Source organism: Patiria miniata, unplaced genomic scaffold (assembly GCF_015706575.1).
Source record: "Patiria miniata isolate m_02_andy unplaced genomic scaffold, ASM1570657v1 HiC_scaffold_3, whole genome shotgun sequence".
NCBI classification, from domain to species: Eukaryota; Metazoa; Echinodermata; class Asteroidea; order Valvatida; family Asterinidae; genus Patiria; species Patiria miniata.
Window position 1 is genome coordinate 36,107,501 of NW_024037069.1, and position 18,323 is coordinate 36,125,823.

General features: G+C 40.1%; 1 long non-coding RNA gene across 1 annotated transcript; it reads left to right on the top strand.

Moving 5' to 3' along the window:
* The first annotated feature begins 662 nt into the window (after nt 1–662).
* Nucleotides 663–10,640, top strand: LOC119737734. Its single transcript, XR_005272403.1, has 3 exons — nt 663–744; nt 9,440–9,604; nt 10,496–10,640. It is a non-coding gene; the product is annotated as an uncharacterized LOC119737734 (long non-coding RNA).
* The last annotated feature ends 7,683 nt before the right edge of the window (nt 10,641–18,323 follow it).

Consider the following 18,323-nt stretch of genomic DNA (forward strand, 5'->3'; position numbering starts at 1 on the left):
ATAAATATACATTTTACAATTGTCAATAACGTAGTTCCACCCTTCCCTCCCCCCCCCCAGTAATATCTGGGCAATTCCGTAAAACCCAACGCACGTCCGACCACACGATGCACATGAACAAGGTCGTTAAGGTGGTGGTACCTTAGTTTGGTCTGTAATTGTTTCCTACTCATTAGATGTCACATTATTAGTGATGTATCACATTCACTTTTCCAATAGCAGCTTATTAAGAGTCTGACAAGTATGTTTGAATTGCCCATCTAAAAAAAAGATAGGTTAAAAATAGTACAAATATAGCATAGGTACCACATCTGAATAATTCTGTAGTTAGTTTTCTCTCTGTCTACACCATCCCTGAACTATTCTAGGCCATTTAAAGTAATTTTCTATTGAAATAGAAGCATTTATGGTAGTTTTACAGTGCTAGTAAAACACTGCAAAAACTAAATCTTGCTGTTTACATCAACTAATCCTAGTAAATAGGAGGTCATTGGTTCGAATTCCATCTGAGTGAGCTTGTGAATTGTTTCTCACAAGTTTAATATCAGAAGGCATTTTAAGGCAAACAGTACTTAAAAAAAATGACATCAGTGAAAAATGAAACCATTGATCAAAATTTGTATTTAAGAGTTCTTTATTAACTTGATCTTTCAGAATCGAATGTACATCTTGTATGTTGCTGGGATGTCTTGCATAGTAAGGAGATGGATATAGGTGGACCAGTCCTGAAGAATGTGGAGATGGGTAAGTGGAATTTCCAGCATGTTTTAATTTTTTTTTTCAAGAATCCAAACTGTTAATTCCAATTTGACATCTGGATAAGGAACTGATGATGCATCTGGAACCTGATTGTTTGCACAAGCTCAGTGGAATTGGAGGAGATCTTCTACTGTAATTGAATTCAATCGGTTTGTTGACTTAGAATTTACAGTCTACACTAACGCTGTCGATGGCTTGAGATGTTATTATGACTTGCAATTGCACATCGTGAGCCAGGTGCGAGGAAATTATGGAGGACTGTGGAGGGAAAGACAAAATTGATGCTGTTGAGCTGGAGCGAACAGCCAAATGAAGATACCAGAATGAGATTCCATTGTGTACCTAGGTACAGTCTGTGAATTTTTTGTAATGGGTCGTATTTGCTCCAGGGTTGGTTTGAATATTTGTCGTGTCATTTTTCATTACGTGAGAGTAAGCGTTCCCTGCAAGTCATCCTGTCAACGGGTATGAAACAAAAAGTGCAAAGTTCTCATTCCGTCTCGGCTGTCGTCCATTTGCAAAAACCGACAGAGGTTTGAATTGGCATGATCGGAATACCAAGCCGATCATGGACGTTATTAGTCCCGGCTCACATTCTCCATGCCGAGGGAGATGCGTGTGGTTCTCAATTGAAGTTGATATAAGCCCAGAGAGGCCAAAGTAACATGCATTAATGTGACAAGTCATAGACATTAGCTGTCTTCCATTATCGCACTCGTTGTGTCGAGATCTTGTGACGTGTTGTTATTCTTGGGCCCCATCGTCGTGTCATATCATCAGTCACAGAGTTCCCCCCCCCCCCCCATCTCGAGAATACATCTGTCAGTGAACTCTGTGATGAAGCTTGGCTGAGCTTCTCCATCCATCACACCCCCTCGGGAGAAAAGAGGCGAGAAGAGCATGATGGGAAGGACAGAGACCAAGGTCTGAACTCGGGCTCATCATAAACACCTCATTTGTAGTCATCCTGCCGCGCAAAACATCTATAGTTCGGTCTCCAGACACACAGTGTTGCAATTTGTCCGCACACCCTCAGCAAGGGATTGTGGGGGATCGCTAGTCGTGCAAAATCAAACGCAATTTGGTACGGAATACCAAATTACAGGAACCATGGGAGATAGCAGGAGAACCCACCAAAGATTGCTTCTTGTGCAAGTCTGTTTCCGATGCCGTTGCTGAGGTCAACAGTTTACTTTGTGTTATTTCCCTCCATGACAAATGTGATTGCCTTATTAACATGGTGTGTTTGAACCCGGGGGGGGGGGGGGGGGGGGAGAAAGAGAGAGTTTCTTCATCAGGACATTGCCTGAGATACAGAGACTCAGCTCCTGCAACTTAATACATGAATCCATAATCGAATAAAAACTCTCCTTCAAGGCACAGACAGTTTTTCTGGACAAATCTCCTTTTAACGCTCGGATATATTTCCCCCAGTATCAATTCCTAGCATCCTTTAGATTCACATGTGGTGATGAATGCATATTACTCGGTGTTATTTATTTATTTGTTCTTTTCTTTTTATTTTGTGCACAGTGATGGAAATTCCATCGCATTAAATGTAATGAAATCTGGTATCTTTGCAGCCAAGATGACTATGTGTGTCCAAATCAATTTTCTGGAATCGGTGTTAAATGTCTGAGATTGAAAACGTGTCTGTCTCTGTTGTTTCTGACTGATTCATTGAAGCTTTTTATCCCAAAGCTTTCAATTTCTTGATTTTTTGTATCCTAAATCTAATATGACTTAATCTTTAAACGTAGTTTCAAAAGTTGCCACATTCTTATTAATTCATCAAAATCTTAGATGTTTCATGGCATGTATTTGCATGAGTGAATGAACTCAAAAGAAGAAAATAATTTTGCTGCACTATTTCAGTCATCATGATTTATAGTTAATACACAGCACAATAAAGCAGTTCGGTTATCTCGATGAAGTAGTCCAGGTCAAAGGTCATTCGTGATAAAATGGAAGGGTCTTGTAATTGTTTGTTACGCACATGTCCATTCTGGTCACAATTAACACGTGAGCCTTGTACGACGGTCTCCTTGTGCATTCATGCATCTTCCATGAGTGTTCAGTTATCCCAAATGACCTGTGACCCATATCATGGTGCACATGCGCAGTTGAAATACAGCACTGGCATGTTAAGCATGTGAATGGATACCAGACTTTTATTTGATTAGATTTGATTGAATTTGATTTCCAATAATAATCACAATAATAATCAGGTGATGAACGGAGGAGGCTGGCAGAAAGCTGAAATTTGTACTTGATCAGGCCACTGTTAATAATTACTTGACTTCTAGTGAAGTAATTCTTCGGTTTCAAACACTCTCCTTACAGGTATTATAAAAGTAAAACTAAGTGTTATTTACTGATTGTTTGTTTTTGTTTTGAATAATGTGCTGGCTGCCAGATTATTTTAACCGTTTAGGACATGGACAGAGCAAAAGTAAATCATTAATCAAGATAGACGTTGAAAGTTGGAAACGTAACGTCCTTTTTGTGGTTGGTGAGGTGACTTTGCCATCTTGCCTGTTTCCTTTGGGAATGTTAACTTTAATCAACTGGTCAATGGATGAACTAACATCCACATAGACCATTGGCATTCCAAAAACAATTATTTTCAGGAAATAAATTAAAATGTTGTGCATCTTGCAAGCCATCAGCTACATACCTTTTAGTTTAAATATTACAATGTGGAAATAGCGCACGATACTTTTATACTTAAAAGCCTTCCCCTTTTTGAAGAAAAACAAATACCAATCCTCTTGCATGGACCCTCCAAATATTTGGTTTTGGATCCACCCTTGACACAGACATGAAAAAATCCTAGATGCCTCAGCTGATTTCAATGAAATACTTAGATATATGTAACAAAACAATGCTTTGTATCGGCTTCATATGGTATAATTAAGCAGTGATAATAATGGCCTCCATCTCCTTGGCTTATTGAACTTACGATATTTGACCTTTAACGCTACCGTTATTAGTCCCAAATGACCACTATGCAGTGACCAAAGAGTGACCCATAGAACAAGCACGCTCTACACCAAGTCCATAATTGACAACCTAACGAGCCCCCAGTTCACGGCACTCTCATCTTGACCAATCGTCAGCTGCTATATCTTTATTTATCTTCCTGTTGATAAACACTACTCTTGCAATCGACGCGCTTTACGCAACCGGAGGGGTCAGGCTGCACTTTTTCACTAGCCACCATGTTGCAATCTTGGACAGAGCAATAACTGCTTGATGAGAATTTAACAACATTATGAACCATTTTGAGGCCTCCATCTTTAACGCACTTAAGATTGTATTTCTTATTCCACCTGCTAGCCCTTGGTAAAAGTACATCACGGAGTGCCCAGGTGTCAGTATTTTGTGGGGCAAAACGTCTGCTTGACTTGGTTTTATGCTCAATCCTTTAAGAGGGCAGGCATTTTTCCTTTAAGAGTACAGGCAGTTTTTGTTTACAAACCCTTTGCTACTTTTTGGAAACAGAAGGTGAGAAGTGTTACAAAAACACTCAATAGTACATCACTGTTTTGCTTTTAAGAAGTTCTGCACTTTGTAGTGGGTTTGATTCATTGCTTGCTGCCAAAGGTATTTTTGTGAAGTTCCTGTTGACAGTTTTGAAACAGCTTTACAAAAAAATTGTTACATTTTGTTTAAAAAAACTCAATTAAAGACAAAAATATAGGCATAGCAAGAAAATTAGAACAATACTTTTGTTGGATGTTTGGGACTTATAAGTTCAGTGTAGCTTTTTTTTGTCCTCGCTTAAAATGGCAACAGGAATGGCCATGAAACTATTTGCCAATTCCTATCACTTCCTATACCATTAGACCAAAGTGAATTTGTTGAAAGATAAACAATGAAGATTGAGATACAAAAACGAAGGACAGTGTAACGATTGCAAAACATAAACTGTCTTTCCCATCAGGTTGATCACATTCCTCGTTTCCTTTCTTAATTTTCATCCACTCGAATAAAGTATTAAGCATGATTTGTTACTTTGATAAGCTCATTACCCGAATGCTTCAATCACATTTATCTTTCTACCATTTTGAACATGTGCAATTTCCAATCACTCTTATTCAAAGCTTTCTTGAAACGATTCAAGGCCAAAACACTACGACTAGACTCATTGTCGATACAGCTCCCGAAATTAGCTGCATTTTTTTTCTCTCTGAATGCGATGAAACACCTTGATAGAGTGGTTGGGCGAACATGATTACATTTCCACGGCAATCCATTCATACTATGATGTAAATTAATGTTAGAGTATATACAACATCAAATATCAAGTGTGAACTGAGGAGGTTTTTTTTGGGAGGGGAGTTTGAGTGTTTGGTGATTGTGAATTGACGCGTGCACGCAACGATGGTATTTAAATAGATGCTAGTTGTTGAAAATTGCAACAGTTAATTTCGGGAGGGATTTGCCAATTTTGTTTCTGCTTCAGGGGTTGAGAAGTTGAGACAGGATTTTTATCCTTCACTTTTGATTACAGCTTTCTGGATTTAATTTCTGATCTGACTGTATCATAGGCCGACTGTGCTTTTGAGTATTATCCCTATGTTTAAAGGTGGGTGTTTTTGTCTTGCCAGAATATTTCCTCAGGATCTTGTCAGATTCTTTGTATTTCAAATAAACCACATCAAGAAACGGATTCTTTCTTTCACAGATGATCAAGAGATTTCTTTTTGAGTACAAAATAACATTGTGCATGATGTATCCATAGTTTCAGAGATGTATTAAATTGGGTTTTAATAGTAGATTCTGATGTATGAAACCACTATAAATTTTAAAAAGTGAAAGGAAACTTGGCGGATTGTTTCAGTCACCGAATTTCCCAAAATTAGTAAGCTGGATGGTATTGATTGGATTGGGAGTAAGATTTATTATGCAGCAATGAAACTTCTCTGTGCCAACATTTTGGTTTCCGCCACTCCATATTGGATCGACGTTTGCACCAAACTTACTTTTCTGTGGTATTACTAGTGCCTAGCTGGTTCTCATGCATTTTTCACCAGTGTAATGGTGCATAGCATGGCCCAATGCAATGAAGCTTTCACCGGCCGAAGTGTTTTCATAGCATTTATATGAATTTTTATTCGAAGCTAATTGCATTCTACAAAGTCATTATTCATGGTCAGAACTCTCTTTGACGGCCCGTAACTTTTGAGTCTCAGTTATGATGTACATGTAGTCAACAGCTTGGATAACTTTAATACGACAAAGTGCAGTGTTATTCTCCTTTTTATTTTACATTGTATCAATATGTATCTTTCCTTTTCTAAAATAATATATTTTATACAGATTCTGAAACAGATTTTGTAATTGTAAAAACGTTCAGAGTCTGCGTATTATGCTTTTGGATTTCTATTTCCTTGTGATTGTTAATGAACCATGTTTGACCTGTTGCAAAACATGATAAATAATTTTAGTTCAGTTTCCCATTAATTCAATATAATGCTTATTTTGAAATGGACTTTTTGAAAGTGAAAGTCTCTGTTTAAAATTACAAATTGAAAATGTATGTCCATTAAAAAGTAAACACTGCCCTCTAGAGGAAGAGAGTTAGCAAGAAACCAATAACATCTTTGAGGAGTTACTTCACTACTAGAACATAAAAGAGGTCCTAGCTAAAGGTCAAGCAAGTCTGCAAAAACAAAGAAGCCAAAATTAGTGACAGATATTATAACTCCCACGTAAACGTGCAGGTAGCATCATTACCATTGCAGATTGACATCCACCAAGGAATCCGGTTATATCAGGCAGTCAACAGTTGTGGTGGGAGGGGTTGGGAGTTCAAAATAAGATGTCCATCTTCTCTCTTTTTTTTTCTCTGTCCAACTGACCTGGTTACACAATACTCCCATTGACATAACAACCATTTACAGTTGTTTGACCAGCCTGGGCTGACCATACACTGACCACTCCGGCCACGAAATAAAATACTGCAAAGGAAGACGGTTTTCTTTGGGGGGGGGGGAGAGATAAAGCCACTGCGTCCACTCTCAGCAAGTGTGTGCACAGTAATAAAGGGATCCTCCCACTGGTCCCCTGGGGGTTCTTCTATTACATTTGAGTATGACCCATGGAAGACACCGAGGGTAATTTGTGCTGGACTGGGCCTCCTTGGCCTCTGACGTGGATAATCGTTTCTGGTATCGTGTGACCCCCTGATAATCTCGCTGACCTGAATACCGTGTCCGGAAAAATCGGTGGCGTTATTTCGACAGAGCGATTTGGGAGCGAATCAAATCCCGACCCGACTTGTGTTACACTTGTAAACTGGGTCAAGACTAACTGTTGTACAAGTTTTTATTTGGAGGGAGTTAGCTTAGGTTGACACAGAATGTTTGCATTGGGCTGTCGTTTGTGATTGGTGGATTTGTTGCTAATGATGAGAGGGAGGGGCGGGGCCTGATTGGGTAAAAAGGGGGAGGAATAGATCGTGGTAAGTTGGATGCCCTGGTCACAAAAAGTCACAGAGTGATTTTGATGTTCAGATTTGATAACATAATTACATGAAAGCAGTTTGTTTTAAGTGTGTATTTGTGGGTGGGCGGGCTGTCACCGAGTTATGGGGAAGTTTTTTTATTGTTAGGCAAATTAGGACCGAGTTACGGGGACTTTCTGCTGTGCCCACAGCATTTTCGGTTCCTGTAGTACCCATGGAACAACTCGTGTGTAGTTCCCACAGTTACGGAACAAGAATGTGTGTGTGTTGGGGGGGGGGGGTTCAAATGTAACCACATGAATTGCAAATGTCATCAAGAAGGAACATAAAAACCAGCCACATTCAGTTGGCTTGTAATAATTGATTGATTGCCATTCAGATTTATATTGAGTTTGGATTGGTCAACATTTAGTAACGTGTCATTCAAAAACAAAAAAGGCAAACAAGAAACCCCTAACAGGTTTTTTTTTCCTCAGCAGAAAAAGCATTGGTTCCTTCCAAGACTTTTAATTTTTGTAATAATAATTCTAAGAAAATTAAATAGCCAAAGAGAAAGTTTACTTTTGTAGGATTTAAATGTACCATGGGCAGAAGTTATGGGTTTGAATCCTATTTTGGTAAATATTATTTGATGCTGAAAGAGGAGTATTTTACATGGTATCACAAAAAAAGAAGAGTTTAGGGTCTTTACTGGAAGGCTGAGGGTTCCAGTTTTTTTCTAAGTAGTTGACCTGGACTCTGAAAGGTAGCGCCTAAACTTTTCAGTTGTTACTTCAGTCTCTCTAGAAGGCATCTAAGTGTTCCATGTCATTCCCAGTCATGTTCAAATCTACCCAAAATGTGTCTCACACCGGCCCTTATCCCCGTGCCCTGCCATGACCCCTCTATAGGCCTACACTCAATCCAACAAATTAAGAGAAAGAAAACCCTCACAGGGTCTGAATTGCCCTAGGGGTCGTGGGGCTTGAATGATGAACCGCAGGGTAGCTTCATTATCATAAGTGTGCCAGGCTTGTGCCTAGGAGTGTGTCAGGGAGTGTGTCTGTCCTGTCGGCCTTGTTCAGTGATACCCAATCCAGACAGTAAAGTGATTCTTTTGTTCCCTGAATGCTTGTTACTTCAAGTTATTTTGTCCTGGGCTACAGGGTCAGCCATAATTGGGTGTATGGTTCATATAATTGGGTCTTGGGAGGGGAGCTCAGATTCCAAAATAGCTCCATTAGAGTGTGGTGTGTATGGGCTGTGTGTGGGAACCATAGATGGCAGTATTCATGTGCCATTATGGTGAGTTGGTCTGATGTCTTGAGGATGCAGACCAGTAAATAAATTCCCATAGACACCAATGATAAAAAAACCACTTCACAAAATCAGTAAAAAAAATACTCGCAACTCTCCAAGGTGCTCAAGACATACATCAAATTAAAGCTTGATTAATCCTCTTCTCTTTCTGCTCAATTTTTGTGGGGTTGACTGATGACTTTTGGGTGATTTTTCCCTCCAAAGACGACCACCCCTAAAAAAAAAACCCAGTCCTGAAGTCCATTGCCATTTTGAAAAATGATCCACTCCGTTGCAAAATAGAGCGATTTTCAGGTCTGATGTCACCCCAATTTTCTCAGAAATACAACTTCAAAGACTGGTGTAGACCTGGGACCCTTCATTTCTACAAGTGCAGGGTTCACAAAACTCTCTATTAAGAGCTTGAAGATTGGACAGTATACAAGTTGTGATTTGGTAGGTGTTGGTGGTTTTGGGCCTATGTAATGCTGGTCTACACCCTTGAGTCTTTGCACCCGTACATGAAATCCTGCATACAGGCCTGCAAGTAGTCATGATTTGGTTTCATATTTCTCAAATACGCAATGCTAGTTATGAGCCATGTTCTCAATAATGGCTTCCGAAGTTGTGAGGACACGACGGGCATGAGGAGAATATATAAGGCATCTCGGCTTTCCAGAAATCTTGTGGCCTGAACTCTCAATGATTTCACAGTCACGTTTGAGACAAAAAAAAAAGGTTATGATGCTTAGTTCTAACAATTGGCCCCCTAAAAATTCTGAATGTGACTCAATTTTCTGCTCAACTTGTTTTCACTGTTCTACCTTTGCTTTCTGGGTTGCCTAGTTGCAAATGATAATGTATTATAGATTGGAACGAACTCTCTAAATCAACATGTTTTGACCAGGGAGTTTTCTTGAACACAAACAGGTAGTTCTGTCACAACCACTCTGCATCCATTGATATGCCGCTGAGCTGCACAGGGCCTGGGCCAACCACTTCAGGCTAGAAAAGTTGGCACAGAGCCAAGAGACGACGACTGAATTTTCCGGCGAAAGAGTCTTTCAGGAGAGCGAGAGAGAACTGTGCTTACAGGTACATTTGCAATCACTTCAGCAGATGTTATGTGAAGACATGAATGTAACGGAAGCACGAGGGTACATTTACCTGAATTTGGTTTGACTAGATTGACGGAAAAGGAAAGAATCAATTTTTTTGCTGCCCCCAAGTATTGCTCCGAAAAGTCTTTCACTAGACACTCAACTTCATTCATGGCTTACAAATGTTGTACATTCACTTTACAATGCACTGTATATAAAAACAAATCTAAGTCCAAAGAGCTTTGGCCAAAACCTGGTTTGGATCAGAGGCTGGAATCCATTCCAGTCACGTTTTAGGAGAATGCTTGGCTTAGTATACATTTATTTATTTATTTTAATTTTTCTTTCTTGCATTAATCGCCCATGAAATGGAGAAAAGGATAAATCCCTTTCAAATAGAAAAGAGGATATTTGTGTCATAATTGTGCTATTTTCTTTTGGACAATATGTGTTTCTGCTGAATGGAACAAACTCTTTTGTTGTACCTAGTGATGGAATACAAGCTATGAATAAGTAAAGTCTGAAAACTGACCTAGATTCCTTGACACTGACAAAGTATAGAAGAGGCTTGTCACCTTGTCACTTCACTGCTCACTGTTTTAAAGGCCGTAAAAAGAAAAGATTGTGTTTATGGTGTGTCAACTAACTAACAAAAATATTTTCTTTGGATATTTCTTGTCACTAAAATAAACTCTGTGTTAATTCTTTTGTGTTCAATTTGCAGAAAATTTTCTGAATGTGTTAATAGGGGATCTTTTTGGTTGTTATAATTTGTAAGTTTAAAAAAAAATTAAAAAGCGACCCTGTTGATACTTGCAAACTGATTTTCTTCTAACACAGCTTCAGCAACATTTCTTTCCGTCATTTTTTTGCTCCGTTCTAGCAGCAGGAAATAACAGTTTCCTCGATAATGGACCAGCGGAATTGGAGCAGATGTAGCACCCCTGGCAAGACCTGACGACTCAGCACCAGGGCATAATGGCTAACGAGACTAAAATGGACGATTCACCCAAGGAACTCACTACTACAAGACTTGGGTAAGTCAGGATTTATTTCTTAAATTTATAGCTGCAAAACCTATGGTTGCATCCGAAGCCATTTGGTTGCAAAGTCAAGGAACTCCTAAGGAGAAAAGGTACTCTGCAAATCTGTATGCTTGGCTATAAAAATAGGAAAGGTGATCATTACATAACATTTTGGCTGGTAATCTTAGAATATTTTGCTGGTAACCTTGGATATTTGGCCGGTAACTTTGGACATTTTTTCAGGTAACCTTGGACATTTTTGGCAGGTAACCTTGGACATTTTGGCTGGTAACCTTGGACGTTTTGGCAGGTACCCTTGGGCATTTTGGCAGGATACCTTTGACATTTTGGCTGGTAACCTTGGACATTTTGGCTGGTAACCTTGAACGTTTTGGCTGGTAACCTTGGACATTTTGGCCGGTAACCTTGGACGTCTTGGCTATTGACCTTGGACATTTTGGCTGGTAACCATGGATATTTTGGCTGGTAACCATGGACATTTTGGCTGGTAACCTTGGCGCTAAGCAAATTTGTAGTTAGAGAAATTGGCCTAAAATTCTGGATGTTTACACGACGAGAATAGATCTGCAAATCTGAAAACTGGTGCTTAGTTGAAACATCGGTGTTCAGCCAAAATGACATACATGTAATCTGTGAGGATTGCATAAAGAGAATTTTAAAACACACATATTGTGTGTTTTGGGAAGTGGACAAAGGAGCACATTCCATACTGTATATTGTATGGTGTATCGGCGGGAAAAAGATCGCATTGACCCCCACTTTTCTTCTGTGAATCACTTTTCTTCTTTTTTTCCTTTTCAACCATGCACTCATCACCTTTGTGACTAATGCCAAAAAGTGCATGCCGACCATCTGAACGGCTGTGTTTTTTCCTCTGTTGCTTCGACGGAACGGCGGTGAAATATTCATTATTTGATGTCACGGTGCATCATGTCAGTACCTTGACAAGATCTTGACAACCGCACACTTTTTCTTCCGTCTCCTAAACAAGACTGCTGCTATTTCTGTTATACTCAAGCGTGCGGTATTTGAAGATATGTAAATATTTTGTATCCCGTGAGAACTGGCTGCGATTCCATGCTTTTTAGAAATCTATTTCTGTGGATGTATATTTGTACAGGACAGACTGAGTTCAAACCTTTAACAGAGATCTGAGTTTCCAGTGCAGTCATGAATATTCAAAGATCTTGTTGGCAAAGCTGTTTTTATTTTATTTATTTTTAAAAATAATTTCGAAAATAATTTAGATAGAAGAAAATATATAAATCCCAGAATGTTCTAGAATAAGGTAGGGATACAAAAAAAAACAGTCCACATATTGGCCCAGGCGGGATTTGAACCCGGGTCACAGTGGTGGAAGGTGAGAAAAGAACCACTACGCCAACCTGACTTTGAAGGTCCCCAAAAAAATTATTCATGATTCTAAATATCTGGGGTAATAGTCACGCTCCCAATAGAAAGCAGCATCAAATTTCAGTCTTTAAATCGTCAAAAAACACAGCGGAGTATTTCCAGTGGGGTTGTATTTACATGTTATTTGAACTACCTGGAGGGTTCTTGTCCAAAGTAAATTGTGGCTCTGTGTTCCTTTAAGCTGATCGCAGTCCATACATCCAGGTTAAAAACATAGCGTAAGTGGGTTAGCGTGTGTGTGTTTTCAATCATGCGTTCAGGAGATGCCTGCGACATCAGCTCCTACGCAAACAACGCGCATGACAAGAATATTCAGTTTTGGCTGTCCATGTGTGCACACATACATAGTAATCGCCCAGCGAGTTGAAGACAAAAAAATGGGGGAGGGGGTTGAAATTTACTATAACAGGTTCTCATCAGTTGTCACTGGTGTCCCATCTCGGGGCAAACATGGACGTGTGTGCGGCTTGCTAAGACAATGTCGCACATCCTGCAGAGCAAAGACAGAAACCGGGGCATCCCTGTGTCAATGTAGCAAGTGTATTTACTCTCTGTGAGGCATACGTCTCCGTGTGTGGTTCTAATTTAGCTTTTGTCAGCTGAGCTGGGCACTGGGAGACGAAAACCCGAGCCAGCAAGTAGACCAGAACACTGAGACGCATACAGCTCTTTGGCAAATAGAGAGAAAAAAAATGGAGGGAAAAAAGAAAGACTGAAAGAAAACGAACTGGAGACTGATTGGAAGAACGACCGAGTGATGACACTTGTTTTTAGCGAGATTAGTTTTCGTAATCAATCTAGCTCTTTGTTCAGTGCGTGGGTTCTCGGGAATCTTTTGACCTGTCGGGGTTGTGTCAGATGTGCTTGTGACTTGGGGGGGGGGGGTGTAGTAGTTCTGAATTTCTTGTTTCTCGGAGAGTAGGACATATGACATCTTTGTAAATTATATGCTTGTCTTGTCTTCAGTTTAAATGTTTTTAAAAGAAAATATGATCAAAAATTAACATTGTCAGTTTCACCCTGTGTTTTTTTTATGAATTAAAAAAAAAAAAAAAAAGGCTTTTTGGAGGTTTTGTTGCATAACATTACGACTCAAAAACAGTGATTGTGGTACTTGGTGGTATATTAGAATCAAACAGGCTAGCTGACCCCAATTAGCTTCTTGATTGAGTGGTCAAAATATGGTCATGGGTTCGAGTCCTATCCAAGCAAGCATGTGAAGCAGTTTTCACAGGATATTGGACAGAAATGGTTGTGCAATACTTATAAAAAGTTCATGTAAGTGCTGAATAATGGGCTCCATGCACATACCCCTTCAACGGTAAGAAAGGGAGAGTTGGGGAGATCTCTGGGAAAGACGATGCCGACGATGCCCGACACTCGTGCGAAGACACAAGTGCTTTTGTGCACATTCGGAATAAACTTAGCCATGTGTACTTTTGCCATACGCCAATGAATCAGTACATGCACACGTTGTGTCCCGTTCACTGGGCTCTTGAAAGTTGTCAAAAAGCCGGCACCCTCTTTTGTTTGTGCATAGAATTGCACTTTGTTATCAAGGTAATCTGAATTAAACAATACTTCTCGCTAGGCAAATGTACCCTAGATTTTTTCTTGTTAGTTTATGGTATGGGGAAGTTGCATGTGTATTGATTGAAGTATTCTTTTCTTTCCGAATTGTTTAGTAGTTCCATTCATAAGTTTGGAAAACATATACATGTATGCTTTCTTTTCTAGTCCATGCAGTATAGAGAGCCATAAAACAACAATGCAGTATGGTGGATGGTATTGAAAGTGAACAGACAAAAAAGAACAAAAACAAAAGCCAATCACTCCAAGATATTGCAAGTGGGACTGGCTACAGCTGAGCTGCCCTCCAACAGTTGACAGCTTGGATTAGGTCGGCTACGGGACCTCCTCTCCTCTGATATATAAACACAGACAAATGCATCCCTAGGTCTTTGAAAAGGAAGGGGGGGGGGGAGATGTGAGGACGGCAAAGGGAACAGCCTAAAATAACAGTGGCAGACAGTTCACTAGCCAGGGTAATTAAGCCGTAAAATCCTGGGACTAGCGGTCAGCTCATCTGCTGGAAGTCCGCCGGTCTATTACCCTAACCACCCTAACCACCGCGTCCCTCTCAATCTTTTGGAAGCTCACCGTGTCTCATGTCGGTCACCGTCGGGCCGAGCTGGCAGCGTAATGGGACACTGATCCCGCAGACGTGGAGGAGAGAGAGGGATGATATCGGGGAATATGTCTGTTCTCTTGAGCGGAGTAGGAGACAAGTGTGTACGGTGCGGGCTGGCGTGGATGCGAGAACTTTGATTGGATGTGGCACCCCTCTCTCATGTTGGAAAGTCTGGAGATTAGCAGTGTCTTAATGTTGATGGAGAGTGCCAATATATTTTAATTTTTTTCCCTCTTCTTTTTCAATTTTTATATTTTTGTTCTTTTCTTTTTTCTGTTTTCTTTTGTCAGTACGGCCTGCAGACTGCTTTCATAATTGGGATGGAAAGGTGACAGTTGCAATTTGGGTTCCCGAGAAGTCCAGTTCCTTTTGTCTTTGTTCTGCATGTAATGGATTGGTTTTGACAGAAACTTAACTTCAGCTTTAACTTTGATAAAAAAAAAATTGAGAGAAGATTTTCTGTTTCATTTTCAGGGTGGTTGCATAGGCCTACTCATTGCAAACAGACTTTTCTCTTTTTGATTGCAACTGATTTTCATGACAAATCTAGGTAGCACCTTCCTTTTCCCTTTTCATGTTTTCTAATCTAAAAGGTATTTTTGGTTTATAGCCTCAAAACTACTCATTTTTGTAAATGATATTTTTAGTTCTAATATCTTTCCCCTATATTTGGGGTCAGTAATTTTATTGCTTTTTTGTGCCCTGTTGAGGGCGATGTGCAAGTAAAATTGGGTAAACAAATGTATAAAAATCAGAAAAAACAGAATCATCAACAGAAACAAGCATATATGTCATATTTATGGCCCCAAAAAACCTCTTAATATTCATCCATTTTTTTCACCGAGATTTGTGTTTATAGTGCACATGAATATACTTGTATGACCAGCAATACCCAATTCCTTTGTTGTTGGCCAAGTTCAACGTGGAAAAAAATTGGCTGCTTTGAAACAAATCATTTCAAGATGCAAGCAAAAACCACCCCATGATTTTTTTCCCCAAATTGGAGGAAGAATTAGGCCAGGGATTTGAGGCCCCTTTATCATGATTAAGAAATGAGGGGCGGTATTGGCATGCTGATCGTCTTGCTTTTGTTCGTTTCGGAGAGTGTGTTTTTGTGTGTGTTTGCGGGGGCCGACTTGGGGTATGATCTATATTTCATCTCTCATCTGGTGGGGCTTACGCTGGTTAAATCCAGGAGATTGCTGGAGTGGTGTGTGCTGGGGAGCTCCCTGTGGCTGTCCAAACATATACCGCTACCCACCCCCACCCCCCCCCCCCCAAGATGCAGTGTTCCTCCCTTAAGAAAGGCTTTCCACGATGTGACAACATGTATAATTTACTCCAGCGTGTGCATATATGTCAGACTCTACATATAATGAGTTGTTGTGTGTCTATTTGTTGCTTCTCCTCCCCCCCAAAAAGAGTTCTGTTCTTGGGGTTGTTTATTCAGTATTCAACTCCATGTAAGAGATTAAAGATCTTTAATTTGTCAAAGGAATAAGGCATTTTGTTGTTGAAAGGTTGGAAAGGGAGTTATTTGGTCATTGCATTGGGGAAAGAATGAAATCAAAGATGGTTGTAAACACTCAAGGTATTCCTATCCATTCCAGTTTCTTAGTTATCCGTTGTGTGCCTGAAGGCAGTGTTCCTCGTGTGCCGACCATTGAGGCTTTTGTTCTAAATCTAGACATGCGAAATGGGGAAAAAACTCATTTGTGACCGGCCTTAGATGACCCTCCTCGTAAGGAAACTGCTCTGATGAGTCCCGTGTTGGATATCGCAGGAGGGTCGTTTCCCATCATGACTTGGGTCTTTGGGGGTAATGCCACAATGATTTGTGACTGCGGGGGTCGTGCTGTCTGTAATCAACGCAGCCATTAGTGTTATTAGTGGCGTGGGGGCTTAGGGGGACTAGACTTGAGTCTTGAACACCCTCTTCTGTTAATTGAACCCGTGGCGTGTGTTTTGTGTCCGAGGTGAGGGAACGTGTCTATGGTCAGTGGATTGCGGCCATCCCTCGAGGCTACATAGTGTTGATAGTATTGATGAGGACGAAGCTCTATTGACCCCTTTGAGCATAAACATCTACTGCCCCCACTGACCGCTGCATATATGCGCATTTCTCGTTGGGACTTGAACACCGTGAGGCCGCGAGCTCCATAATCCATTTTGGGTTAATCATGCGTAGCGTAACTGAGGAAATTGCAGCGTTCTTTATTTATGAATAAGTTAACACATCCGAGTTGATTTTTTGACCGGACGCAATCTCCATTAATCAGACTCTGGATAAGTTATTCCACATTTTTCTCCCGTGAATTGTACAGGCTCACAGCTTTTTGGCGTCGTGTTCACGATCCATTGGGTGTAATTCTGAAAAGAAGTTGATTAATGCTGCTTGATTTATAAAACCTGTCTGAGAGAAACGTGTGAAAAGTGCTCAAGAAGAGAGCATTGATCACTTGAATTATAAACTGAGAAATGAAGTCTCGTAAATTTGGGTTTGAGAAAGTTGGAAAACTAGAACACAGTGTTAAAGTAGATTTATATCATTCTACATGTATGTCATGTTTCCTCCCCCTGTGACAGTTGTTTTTATTTTTTTCACAAAATAGTCAGTCTTGGGTCAAAAGTGCCTGAAAAAAAGGCTTAAATTTTGTGTTCTTTTAACATTTCAAACAGTGCACTCTTTAATTCTTCAGGGAACTTAAACATGCCTCAGATTGAAATCTGAGAAAACAACTTTGATTTCAAAAATACATTAAATCTCCAGAAATTTCCCTAAAGATGAAAGGTTAGAATGGAATATCACTGAATAAGTCATTGTGTGCAACAGGAGATGTGCATCAAGGGATTTAGGTCAGATTGTTATGCTAGGCACTGGTTTTGTTTTTAGGGGCAAATTTAAAACTAGGTGTTGTTTAATACATTCCATTTTGCCGCGAGATCAAACTTTGCCATAATACATGCTCTACTTAATAAGAAGTTTCTTTTTTTTATGCATTGTGTGCAGGAGTTTCTGCAATTGTACCGAGAAGTTTTGAGTAGAGATGAAAATGCAAAGTCTTGACAGCTGAATCTCACCTGTATTGTAGCCTGATGGTAGTTACACAACATTTTGACAATCTTAGTAAGTGTGTTGTTTTGACCAACTTTAATTTGTTTTCGATGTAAATATGCGCCATGTCTCATCTAATAGCAAAATATGATAGCCAATTGAAACAAAACTTGCCCTCACAAAGCACCCTGAAGGCGGCCAAGTAGAACCCATTTGCCGCTCTAAGACTCCCCAGTTATCCACAGTAATGATGTACTTTCCACAATTTGCTGCACAATCTATGAATACTAATGCTGGATATGTGATCGCAAATGTATACAGCGGATGACAAAACTCACCGAGGCGAAGACGATGTCAGGCAAATGTACACTGGTAATTAGAGCGAGACATGTTTCTGTGGACCAAGCAACCGTAAAAGAAAAATGAAGAAACTGAAATGTGGTCCCAAGGGAGCTGAGAGCCGGATTCACAAAATGTCCTTTGGCGTTTAGTTTTCCTCTCGTCTGGTATTCCTTCAACCATGTTATGCATGAAGCTAAAGATCACCGTTGGGAAGATTGCTTGCACCAATTTGGGAAGACGTGTTGTGTGTTATGGATTGAGGATAAGGTGTATGGAGCTACTTAATGCCGTGGTGCCTTCGTGGTGCAAGTGTGGTCCTATGCACCTGTCCCCATCAGGAGTGTCAGTGGGGCTTTTGGGAGAAAAAAAATTGTAGAGAAAACTTGCAAAAGAATTGGATGATACCCCTGGTAGGCTTTCTAGCCTCTGCCTCAAAAAGACATTTTTCATCAGGTGATGCCACTCCAAATTGGAAGAGCATAGAAAAGTACAAGAGTTTTCAATGAAGCAGCTTCCTGTTCTAATATGAGAATGGATCATTATATTGGTAGAGGGCTTCCTAATAAGCCGTGGGGTAATAGTCTGAGTATCACCCATTGTCCAACAGAGCCCTTTCCGTAACCAACGTCTGATATATGTGAGCAAATGTGCAAATTTCATGCGACCC